The following is a 13,272-nucleotide window of genomic DNA, read 5'->3' on the forward strand; positions in this document are numbered from 1 at the left end:
GTGAGGAGTTGTTTCCGGCAGGGTCTCTGCCGGGAGAGGATGGCTCTGCCGGGAGAGACTTCCCGTAGTCCATCTTTCTCCTTTTTCGGGCCATTGTGGCTGGTGATACGGAGGGCTGAGAGAGATGGATAACCAAAGTTCATGGTTCCACAGGAAGCTTCTATGCAGCACACTTTGATAGGTGATCAACTATGCTGCTTTCTGCACGGGGTACGTGCTCTGTTTGCAACCCATCAAAGTGCTTCTCTAATCTTCTCACTTCCTTGACGTATGCTTCCATCAATGGGCTTTTATAATGTTTGTTGACTTGTCTCACCACAAGCTGTGAATCTCCTCGAACGATCAACTTCTTGATTCCCAATTCTGCTGCAATCCTGAGCCCGGCAAGGAGCCCTTCATACTCAGCTGTATTGTTGGTGGCTTCTTCCCGGGCAAAGTGCATTTGGACGACGTACTTCAAGTGCTCCCAAGAGGGGGCAACAAGAAGCACGCCAGCCCCTACACCTTGTAAGGAAAAAGCACCATCAAAATACATAATCCATTCTTGGGGTGATTCCTTGCCGGGAGAGTTGTTTCTGTCATTTCCTCATCAAGGGTTGGCATCCATTCTGCAATAAACTTTGCCAGTGCCCTGCTCTGAATAGTTGATGTGCTTTCAAAATTCAAACCAAAGCTGGATAACTCCAAAGCCCACTCCACTATTCTGCCAGTGCCCTGCTCTGAATAGTTGATGTGCTTTCAAACTTCAAACCAATGCTGGATAACTCCAAAGCCCACTCCACTATTCTGCTAGTAGCCTCAGGGTTTCGGAGTATCCTTTGCAACGGGAAACGAGTGACAACCTTAATCTCATGGGCTTATAAGTAGTGGCGCAGTTTCCTTGAGTCCATGATGAGGCCAAAGATCAACTTTTGCACACCAGAATACCTCGATCTAGCACCTTGCAACAAGGAGCTGTTGAAATACACCATTGCACGACTTTCTTCCTTGCCGCGTCCTTCGGGTTGCTCTCGTTGCCGTGCTCACTGATGTTCTAATCCTTTTCTGACTCTGCCGTGACTTGGTCACTTTCTGCCTCATCAACCTCTCCCTGTGCTAGCAAGGCCGCACTGACCACTTGGTTCGTTACCGCCAAGTAAAGCAATAATGGTTCCAGGGGTTTGGGTGCAACCAAGGTAGGCACAGACGATAGGTAATCCTTCAATTCCTGCAGAGCTGCATCTGCTTCTCGGGTCCACTTCATAGGCCCTGCCATCTTCAAATTTTTGAAGAAAGGCATGGCACGCTCGGCAGACTTGGAAATGAATCTGCTTAGCGCGGCAACGCATCCCGTCAAGTGCCTCACATCCTTAACTGTCCTTGGCACTTGGATCTGCTCAATGGCCTTGATCTTGTCGGGGTTGGCTTCAATCCCCCGTTGGGACACGAAGAATCACTACTGTAGGATGCTGCTAACGCGACACTACAATCACAGACCCTTCGACGAAACTGTGTTCGATGCCATAATCGCAAACGGTGGTGTAAAATAACCGTCTAAAAAGGTGCAAAACGTTTGCGATGGAGGATGCATCAAACACGGTTCAGATTTTAGTTGCGGGTGCGATGCAGGGCATACGGTTCAATTCAATCAACCGTTTGCGATGGCGAGGAACAAAAGAAACGGGCAGACAGATGAAGGTGTGTGCGATGTACATCATACGGTTCACTCGGATGAACTGTTTGTCATTAGGAAACACAAAAGAAATGGTCAGCAAGATCAAAGGTGTGTGCGATATACGACATGCGGTTCAATCGGATGAACTGTCTGCGTTGAGACATGAGAACAGAAATGGTTCAAATGAACAAGATGTGTGTGATACAAGGCAAACAGGTCTGTAATCAGAAACGATTGCGAAGACCGATAAGCACATAGACGATTACTGCTAACAAGCCGTGTGAGTTGTGAGCAAACGATTGCTGGTATACAACTGTGAGTGATTGTTGAAAACATCACCGTCGGGTTCCATTGTTTAGTCCATGTGCGATGTGATTTTCTTTGTCCGCACACCATCTACGCGCTGTCTACAGAGCATCAACATATATACTTAAAAACACAGCATTGCATAACCAAATTAAGCATACAATTACACAAGTGACTACACACATAACATTTGCACACACCAAAGTAAGCAATTACATGCATACTAAAGTAGGAGAAACGAGGATCTAATCATCTACTTATTGTTGCGACGATGCTTGCCATTGCTCTGCTTCCGGCTGTATCCCTGGCCGTTTTGGGGAAGGAGGCACTTCCTCATGTCAACGATCCGCCTGTACATGTCGTAGCTCGTGTACGCCTCCTTGGCCGTGTACACAACGTGAGCTTTCTCGAGTTTCTCCATCCAGGCCGAGTGCCAGGCACGCTTGTCCTTGTTGCACAAGTCCTTCATGTCTCTGTAGTAGGGGTCGATGATGGCCTCGGCGAGGTGAACCAGTGAGTCCTTCTCATGCTCCTTGCTGCCCTAGATCTTGTATTGGCCCTTGATGTCGACAAGATTCTGGCAGGCGATGCCCGAACTCTCGAGCGCCTTTACATCGTTGGTGATGTCCACCGTAGCGAACATGTAGTGGGGGCTGTTGACAAACCTGGCGAAACGCTCGCAAGGCCTTGTGGCCAGGCAGTAGTGGTAGACGAGGACGTGGTGGCGCATGCACATCTGGGCGACGGCGACCTTGGGACGAGACCCGACACGAGCGCGGGTGTACTCGAGGTCGAAGCCGACCACCTTGTACTTCTCCTCGGCAAGCAACAACTCCATGATGTGGATGGAGTGCTCCACCTAGACCGGATCGTTGGTGTACACCACCAAGAGGTCCATGAACCTTCTGTGGGTGTCCACCACGGCACGCATGGTGAACTGCTGCTCGTCGTCGGCAGCCGCTCGGAGCGCCATTGGAGTCGCGCAGGATACCCTCTAAGAATTTCTCGTGGTGGGTGTGCTTCTTGCAATGGTGGGGCGCGATCGAAAGGTTGAAGAGACACAAGGGTAGGTTAAATGGCCGCTGTAATAAAAGGGGGCCGGCCGGCCTGTAATCGTCATGTCTTGTCACAACGTTCATAGCGAAGGATTCCAGAATCAAGTGCACGCTTGACAACACCGCACCCCAGGCGTGGGCTCGAAGAGGCGCCAAATGTATCGTCGGTGAGCCTGTTCTTGCGCTACCGTGCTGTTTATCGCACAAGCTTCCTGCCCGGCTAATTTGGCCACACGTCAGCTAGAAGAGGGACAAATCGTGGGCGTTTATTGGCAAAAAGCTTTGTAAAAACGAAGTGTGTGTAATGACTTCGGTCATAAGTTTACCCTTGGGTGATGAGGTCAAAGTTACACAGAAGGGTGATGATGGACACTCGAGTGCGATAATTAATTCTACGCTCTACAGTGCACACGGTGGAAGAAACCAACTGTGTGCAATAATGTCGAAGATCGCAGTCGAGTTAGCTATACATATCACGTGTTGTGAGATCGACAAGGTAAACTGATTCAAGAATGGTTAATAAAATCTGAGACCATTGCATATTAAGGTCAAAATAGTGCTAGAAATATACGAGTCTCATATGATGCCATTTCAACGATTGTACCACAAAAGCTCGAAATGTTACAAGGTTCAAATTCTAGAGTTATATGGCTCAAATTCGAAGATTACAAGGTTCAGACTGATATTAGAAATGAAATTTAGCTCATCAGCTGCAAACACTCGCGCTGATGCGCTGAACATGGATATTAGAGAGGTTCAAACTAATATCACCGCTTCTAAGTCCGGCTTCAAAACCTCACAATTTTTGCAAAGGGGTCAGCCATTGAGAAGTCATGTATGGGGTTGACCCGATGACTTCCGATTACTTTGTCATTTGAAGTTCCAAAATGAAATTCAGCATTTTTGGAGCCTACTCCATTGTGCCACAGGCGCCGGCGCTTGTCAACAGACCATTCATTTTTGCGAAATAAATGTAGGGCAAACCTCATTTCCTTCAACACCCTTTCTCTGAGAACAAAGAACCTGGCGAATATAATCTCCGGTAAGGTCCCTCGGTAGGAGTTCAAAGTAATTTCTGAGAGATGCAGATCTAGGCATTCGACGTGATTGTTATATTGTATCACATTATCCACTACTGGGCCTAATCTTATCTACAAAACAAGAAAACGTGTTAGTGCCTACATGCAGTTTTGAACATTACTACATGCCTAGCTATTTGGTTTGCATGATTTGTAAAACGCACTAACATGCCATCTTGATCTGACATGATTAACATGGGCATTTGATTACATTCTAGAAAAATGTAGCCTTCTTCACAAGTGGTTGGAGTGGATGAAAAGTTCCCTAAGAAAACTAGTACAGATGAATCCAAAGGAGAAATGCTTATTGATTGTAACCATATGGATCAAGCAACCAATATGGGGGGGCATGTATGTACTGAAATCCTCCAAAAGAAACTTTAGAAACCGTAGTACATTGTCATTGTAAACTTGGAAAAAGGTGTCACAAATTGAACTCCCTTATGGTTAACATTTAATAGGAAAGGAACATCACCTCGATATATAGCTTCTCCAGGCACGGAAAGCATCTCAGGAAACTGACAACTTGCTCCAGGTTGGGCCCAATAGTTTCTAGTGCCAAGACCTTCACTGTGCGCAGTTTCGGGGTCAAGCTTGTCGGAATCATTTTCTGAATGACAGACGAACAAACATCTTCAAAATTAGAAATAATGTTAATTTGTAGAAGGAGAGGTAGAAGGCGGCTGTTGTACCAGAACGGGTGTGGATCCAATAACAAGTTCAGAGTATTTGTCAGACGAGTAGCCCACCACTGTCAATTTCGGCGCATAAATGACATTGATTCTTGTTGGACCTTCTTGATCAACTACAAGTAATCTCTCAAGTGCAGGTGTGTCCTGGATTACCATACCGTGGTCCACCTTTTGTGATGTCTTCCTGCCGCACCAGCAACACACATAAATAGTCCGGAGAGTCATGGAGGTGATGTGGAAGGTACTCAACCCATTGATCGCTTGAGGACGGAGTGCAGTACAACCACGGAGCAGGCGCTCCATGTCACCCTTTGAGAGGAAGACAGCGACGAGCTCGAGGTGCTTCAGTCGTGGTAGAATAAGAGCGGGCGCGTCATTAAGGGGCGGGAAATGGCAGTTCCTGAACTTGGCGACGCGCAGCATGGGTGCGAGGCGGAGTGCGGACGCTGGCAGCGACCGCATATTCCCATCATCAAATGTGAGCTCCTCGAGCTGATCTAGGGCGGGGGATCGGAACCAGTCGTCAAGCTTGGCTCGGTCCTTGCCATTGGAACGGAACTTGCCCATTCTAAGGCCTTTGGTTGGGCCAAGGTGACTGCCGAGGATCTTGGAGAATGCATCCAAGCTTTTGCGATAGCCATGGCAGAGCTCGTGGGTGTCGATGAGGTCGAGAGGGCCGGAGTTCCATAGGGGGCGCCACCGCCGGGAAAGGAGGGTTGTCCGCGCCCCATATTTGATTGGGAGGAGGGAGATGATGACTCTCAACATATCATCGGGGAGGCTGCTGATTAAGTCTAGGCCTGGTGGAGTCGCTTGCGGTTCTAGCTCGCCCCGCCTCCGCTTATTGGCAGCTCCGCTCTCCACCTTCGGGGTCTCCTTGTCAGCGGTGCTTTCTGATAGAAATGGGAGTACAAGGAATATTTATTTAAAACAGGGCAATAGAAAATTTCATTGGTAACTAGAAGTTATTAGGTAGGAATATAGTAAGATAAGGGAAATTGGTTGCTTAAATACTACACAATTCATTTGACATTGCTGGGTAAGTCAACATATGCAGATAGTTGAAAAGAAAACTTACTTCGAACAAATTCTGGATGGATGATTTTGTCGGGGACGTTAGCATATATCTCATGACCAGGCTATCGACGTCCTGGGAACAGGGGTCCCCAGACTTGCCTGCCTGCGGCCCAGGGCGTGGCTCGCTCAGCGGCCTGGTACGACCCATCTTCATCAGCAAACACTCAAGACCCTCGCGAGGGGCCAAGCCTCGCGAGGCGGACGACGCAAGACCTCATCAAGGCAAGGAGCACCTCGTGAGGTTCCCGTGACGTGAGCCATGACGACCAAGGCCAGGCGGGCACCAGGCGGGCGCAGAGTACCAGTTTCCTCTTTGGTGCTAAGGGAGCGAGCGCAGGCGAGGAGTCCCGAGGCATCAGGCAAAGGTTTCCATATCGGTGCAACGAGACCAAGACCAGCAGGACGGCAAGACGGAGGTCACCACGGAGCCCACGACGGCGTCACCACCAGAGCCTTTGGCAGGCGAAGACTACTTTTGTCAGGATAGCTTGTACTAGCGGCCCCCCTTCAAACTTGGCTGTTGTGGGATCCCTTCCCGCCTGATATTTGGGAAGAGGACCCGGGCCCCTATAAGTAGGACTAGTCACCATCATAGAAGGGCAACGCACAAACGAACGAAAAAATGAACTGACCGGGGGACGAACTTTGGATCAGACCCATTCCACCCTCACACGCACAAGCTCACCGAGCTCAAGAACACCTCTCCTCAGGAGGCTGTTCTTCCCTTGTACTTGTTCATCCCCATTCTACAAGGCAATCCACCTCACCACACTGGAGTAGGGTATTACACCACAACGGTGGCCCGAACCAGTATAAACCCTCGTGTATCTTGTTCGTCGAGTTAGGCCTTGAGATCGTGGTGAGAGCGAGCTAGAGAGTGAGGGAGATCTTCGCGTGCACCCCCAGTGTTCGAGCCTTAATGGTTTGCTGGAACCCGCAATCCGACACATGCCATTCTATGTGCAGTGCAATTTTAGTGCCAGCTTTCAGTACATAAAACTTTGCAATTTCATTTCAAAAGCTAGTGCCAAAATAGGAGTCAGCACGTTCATCAAGTCTAGTAGCAACGACTGTAAATCCATGGTTTGTGTGCAGTATGACATTCGTGGAGCCTTGATGCATGTAAAGGGAAAAATTGTGCACTACATAATCTGTTGCATAGCGAGGGATGTCCTGCAGAAAATGGTAGGATTGTTAAAGAAAATATGGTAACATGCAAATATGGGCCCAAATTGAAAGAACTATACAGCAGTTGAAATCGAAGGACAAAAGTCTATAATTAAACAGATAGGGTAAACATGATGTCATGGAAATATGAGAGTAATCGAAAGAACAATACATCATTAATTTGCCTAATATAGAAAGAAGAGGGGGAAAATCCCCTTTGACGTATATGGTGCAAGTGGCACCTTTTATCCAAATGTAGCAATATTTAGAATATGTTCAAGAAAGTAGGCCATGCCAACCGATTTAGGGTGAGATTGAACATACCGCGTGCGTCCTCAAGTTATCTGGTACGATGAGATGGAATCTCTGGCGGCGGTCGCCAAGTCCCGAAGTGTCGGTGCACTGTACATTCTGTGAATGAAAGAAAACCCTCAAATCAGCTCGAATAAAAATGAATTCACGACGATTTCCGTCGGGTGATTAATTGAGGCAGATGAACTGGGATAAGAGATGAGATAATATCTCGTTAAATTAGTTACCTTGTCGTCCATGAGAAAGAACCCTCAGTACGGCAGATTCCCCAACCGAGCGGAGCTGGGTCGACCGCGAGCAGCGTCGAGAAAGTCGATGGGATAGGCGGCGACAAGCAGAAGTGGTGAAATGCGGTGGGCTTTGCCGGCAGCCTGGCGGCGGCATGCGTCGAGCTAATTGTTTACCGCCGCGATAGGCGGTGCCATGGCATAGACGCGGAGGAGGTGTGAACGGGGAACGTACCGGAGGGGCCGAGGGGGTGGTGGGCGGGGTGAGGGTTTTTGTGACATGGGGATGGTGAGGGTTTTCTTTTTTCTGTTTTGAGTTGGGTGGTGAGGGTTTTCTGTCCCACAAAGAATTTTGGGGGCGACGGTTTGCTAGAGCGAACCGTGTGTGATTGGCGCAGCAGGCAAAATGATAGTCATTGCACACGGTTCCAATTTTGGGAACCGTGTGTGATTGGCATACTACCTCCGTCCTGGTTTACTGGCCCCCCATTGTAATTTTTACCAAAATTTGGCGAAATATTTAACATACTCAGACATAGATAATAAGCGTACACGTACATAAGCATAGTTAAACCATAATTACATAGTTCAACCGTCATTAAGCATACTCAAGCGTACATAGTTCAATCCATCCCACATCTCATCTCACATGCGGCTGGCACGATCCTGAAGCTTCTCCAGGTACTCGGCGTATGCGCCGTGCGCCACCCTGCGAGAATACTTCTGCTTGAAGGAGCCAACGGCCCGTCCTCTTGCATGCGCCAGAACACTTAGATATGCGTCATGAATCTTGTGGTTGTAAAATGGGCATCCATAGCCGTCGTTCCAGGTCCTAATACGCCCATTATGCATTCCCACATAAAGCTCCCTCAGGATTCGCCTCTTGTACCTCCTCTGGGCATCTTCATCCTCACTGTCCACATCGTCAGACAGCACCTATACATATAGTAAAATAAATTTGGCATCAAATCAGTGATTAGATGCCGTGAAGTAGGATTAGGAATTTATGGCTATTTATTTATACATATTCGGAGATTATGGTTCAATTTTTAAGCACAGTCGTCTATGTATAGACCAATCTTGAAGAAAATAATGGCACAAACATATGTAGGTCATTCAAAATCAATTGTCAAGTCCTGGCTAGGAATTATTAGCACGAACACTAACCCTAGTCGTATTACTAGCAGAAATCATTTGCACAAATGAAACAACTAATCACTTATCACCTGTATCATTCAAACAATCAATACACTACACGGATCTAACGAAACTTACTCAGATTTCATGGATTGGGAGAACATAACCACAAGATTTCTATTCCAAAAAGGGGGAGGCAGGAGTAACCGGAGAAACCGTATGATCTATTTGACACATAAATGGGTATAGATGACTAACCGGCTGTCCGTCGTTGTCGGAGTCGTCGCCACAGTGGTCGTCGGAGTCGGTGTGGAACTCCGCCTCCGGCTGTGGAAGCTCGACACCGTCGACGACATCAGGGTGCAGCGATAACTCGCCAGCGGTGACGGCAACCTCTCTCTCCATCTCCACGTCGTGCTCTGGTGCTTTAGCAGCCCCGGCGTTGCCACTCCCTCCGATGGGGCGCTTCAGCGGCATCCTCATAAACTGACGGCTTTGAGGACTGAGCGCGGCGTCGAGGATGCAAGCGGAGAGAGAGGATTGTGTGTGTGTAGCAAGGATGGGGGGTGCGGCCGCTCGAGCGCACCATTAATATGGAGTAGTGGGAGTTGTGGGAGAGAGGCGGGCGGCAGTCAAACCGATGGCTCGCCTCCCGACGAGCCTGCGCACCGGACTGCTGGCATGCCTACCAAAGTTTCACACAGCTACTCGCACACCTCCCGATGACACTGTGCAACGAGCACGCCTCCGTCAATTCACACACCTGCACGCACGCCTCCCCGTCTGCCTGCGCGGCGGACTGCTCGCATGCGTCCCGTCAACTCACGCCTGCTCGCACGCCACACGGGTCGCGCGGCGGCACGTATATTGTTTTTCTATTTGGATGATTAATGCTGCCGCTTTATTGCTTAACCGAAGCATGGCATGTATCCATAGTTGGTCTAACGCTCACGGTTCGAACAAATAATCCATTTGGGATATTGGTTCCCAATTATTAATAATCTCCCGTCTGTAATTAGATAAAGATTACATCAAAACTGGTCTCAAATTTGAAAAAAAAGTACAATGCCACTTTGTATTGGTGTCCATATGACAACACGATAAGTTTCATGAACTTTAAATAAGTTTTGGATGTACTAGAATTTAAAAATCAAGATTCTCAATGTTTGAAATTTGTTGCACGGGGAGAAACATGCACCCAGTGAGACACATGTGTTTTTGCAATCCATTTAGGTGCAATGTCACATGTGCATGTAGCTCAAATTTGATTTTTGCAGATTATACCCATAGAAAATCAATCAATCAATGTACTAAAATGTCTTAATGATCTCTGTGATTTTTTTGAAATTAAAACGTCCCTCCTTTGATAACATGTATGTTCACTACGGGATAATTAATTTAACATGCATCGTAGTTGCGGTGGATTCGCGGTGTGTGTGGGTGTGTGCGTCTGGGGGTGGCGGGTGGCTCACAGTACACTACGAGTTGTGAGCCACTGTGTGGGTTGGCCGTTTTATTAGGCAGGCTGGTGCCACATCAGAGTCGTGAAATCGTTATTTAAAACATTACACAACCCTTTCATACATAATTTTTTGGCCACATGCAGTCGATGGTTGTCCTACACGACACTCGGTACTCGCATGTGACGCTTTCTATGGGCCCGCGAGGTCGTCGTCCATCACTTTGACGAACAGCCAGCAGTGAGGTTAATTTGACCAGCAAGGTAGAATCATTTTTTGTTCATGTTATGGTGGTATATAGTACGCGTCGAAGAGGTGGGAGGGGACTAGCATATATACTATATGTATGCGTCCATGAACAAGTACACCTCACTCAGTGTCGGGACTTTTTGGTTACCGAGGCATGTGCCACATCAAAATTGTGAAATTGGTTATTCAAACATCACACAACACCTTTTTGGGCCACATGCATATATGTCCTAGCTAGGATACTCACGTGTGACGCTTCCATCTATGGGCCGATGAGGCCATCGTCGATGCATGCATGCATGCATCACTTTGACCTACATCGGGAGAGGTTAATTAATTTCACCATCAATGAGGATTCTTTTGGGTTGTACATATATTACAACAGGAGCATATAGTATGTGGTGAAGAGGGGGGAAGGGGACCATCATATGTAGTACGCTTGATACGAACCTCGCTCTGTGTGGATGCATGGTTTACGGTTTTTGAGGCATGTGGCATATCAAAGTTATGCATTTTGGGTATTCAACATATATATGTTTGGCCCACATGCAAAGCGGTGGTGGTTGTCCTCTTGCACCCACTTAAGCGGTTATCAGCGATATCGATGCTTTCCATCCGTGGGCCCGCTTGGTCCATCACTTCTTTTTGCCTGACAACAAGAGATGTTAATTTGACTTAGGAGGGGATTATTATTTTTGCTCTAGGATGACATGCATGATACACTTTGAGCACACACACATGCATGTGTATGCATGAATCCCTCCCATCGAGTCGAAGTGCCTAGTACAACGACACCATCATGAACGGACCTCGCTCTGTGTGGGGACCTAGTGTATGATTTTTGACACACGCGCCAGATCAATGTTGTGTATTCAAACATGCATGCACGCATCACCTCTATACATATGCATGTAGTGGTTGCCTTCGAACGATACACTCCCTCGCATGGTTATCGGCGAGAAGCCTATATATTCGTGGGCCCGCGTGGACATCCATGATCACCTTGACCAAAAACAAGATAGGTTACCATGGCGGATTCTTCATTTGGTTCGTGTTATCGTGGTATAGGTCATGGTGAGATTCAGACCTAATTAAGTTTGAGCGCATATACTATGCACGCATGCATGCATATATGAATCCCTGTTGTTGGCTTGAAGTGTGGTGTAACATACATATGCATCGTCAACCTAACCCTCACTCAGTGTGGGGATTTCTAGTTCGAAATCACGGTGCCACATCAAAGTTGTTCATTGTTACTCAAAAACACACCTCTCCATACATATGTTTGGGCCACACGCATGCAGTGGTTGTCTTCGGGGACTAGCTACTTGCGTGATTATTGGCGAGCTAGCCCATCTCCGGGGTCGCATGGACGACCATCACTTTGACCAACAACAAGAGAGAGGTTGTACGACCAAGGTGTACTATTCTTGGTCCGTTTTACGATCCATCTTGGTGAGATATATGCCTCTCTGTCCCGCCGACTGAAAGTGTGTGTGTGTGTGTGGGCGGGGGGGGGGGGGGGGGGTTGCTACATCACACTTTGCTAGGTGAACCTCGGTTGGGGGGGCATGCATTCATAGCTTAATTAGGATTCCCTTTGTGGCGACACGAGGGGGTGGGGGGCTGCTAGCTACTTCGCACTTTGCTAGGTGAACCTCGGTTGGGGGGAGGGGGCATGCTTATAGCTTAGGATTCCCTTCGTGCCAACACGAGGGGGGGCTGGTAGCTACTTTGCACTTTGCTAGGTGAACCTCGGTTGGGGGGCATGTGCATTCATAGCTTAGGATTCCCTTTGTGCTGACACGAGGGAGGGGTGGCTGCTAGCTACTTCGCACTTTGCTAGGGTGAACCTCGGTTGGGGGGGCATGCATTCATAGCTTAGGATTCCCCTCGTGCCGACACAAGGGAGGGGTCTGCTAGCTACTTCGCACTTTGCTAGGTGAACCTCGGTTGGGGGGGGGGGCATGTGCATTCATAGCTTAGGATTCCCTTCGTGCTGACACGAGGGAGGGGTGGCTGCTAGCTACTTCGCACTTTGCTAGGGTGAACCTCGGTTGGGGGGGAGGGCATGCATTCATAGCTTAGCTAGCATTCCCTTCGTTCCAACACGAGGGAGGGGGGCTGCTAGCTACTTCGCACTTTGCTAGGTGAACCTCAGTTGGGGGGGGGTGCATGCATTCATAGTTTAGGAACCCCTTCGTGCCGACTCGAGGGAGGGGGGGGGCTGCTAGCTCTACTTCGCACTTTGCTAGGTGAACCTCGGTTGGGGGGCATGCATTCATAGCTTAGGATTCCCTTCGTGCCGACACGAGGGAGGGGGTTTCTAGCTACTTCACACTTTGCTACGGTGAACCTCGGTTTGGGGGGGGGCATGCATTCATATATAGCTTAGGATTCCCTTCGTGCCGACACGAGGGAGCAGGGGGGCTTCTAGCTACTTCGCACTTTGCTAGGTGAACCTCGGTTGAGGGGGAGGGGGCATGCATTCATAGCTTAGGATTCTCTTCGTGCCGACACGAGGTGAGGGTCGGGGCAAGCAATACCGTGCGCTTTGCGTGAGAGGTGCCACATCGAAGTTACATTTGGTATTTGAAAATCAAACCACCCTTTTGATACATAAATTTGGTCCACATGCAAGTGTTTTCGTGTTCTGACCCTCTCCCGCGTCATTTTTCGCCAAATTTATGAACATTAGATAAGTCGGATGACGCAACACAAACGGTTCACTCTAACTAACCGTGTGCCACGCCGGTCACTACAAAAAAAAGACACATCCGTGACATTTTGGGCCGAACGATTTTTTTTCTGTCATACATATGACACTTCTATGACGATAATTCTGACAAAACCCGGT

This window comes from Aegilops tauschii, chromosome 7, assembly GCF_002575655.3.
Source record: "Aegilops tauschii subsp. strangulata cultivar AL8/78 chromosome 7, Aet v6.0, whole genome shotgun sequence".
Lineage (NCBI taxonomy): Eukaryota > Viridiplantae > Streptophyta > Magnoliopsida > Poales > Poaceae > Aegilops > Aegilops tauschii.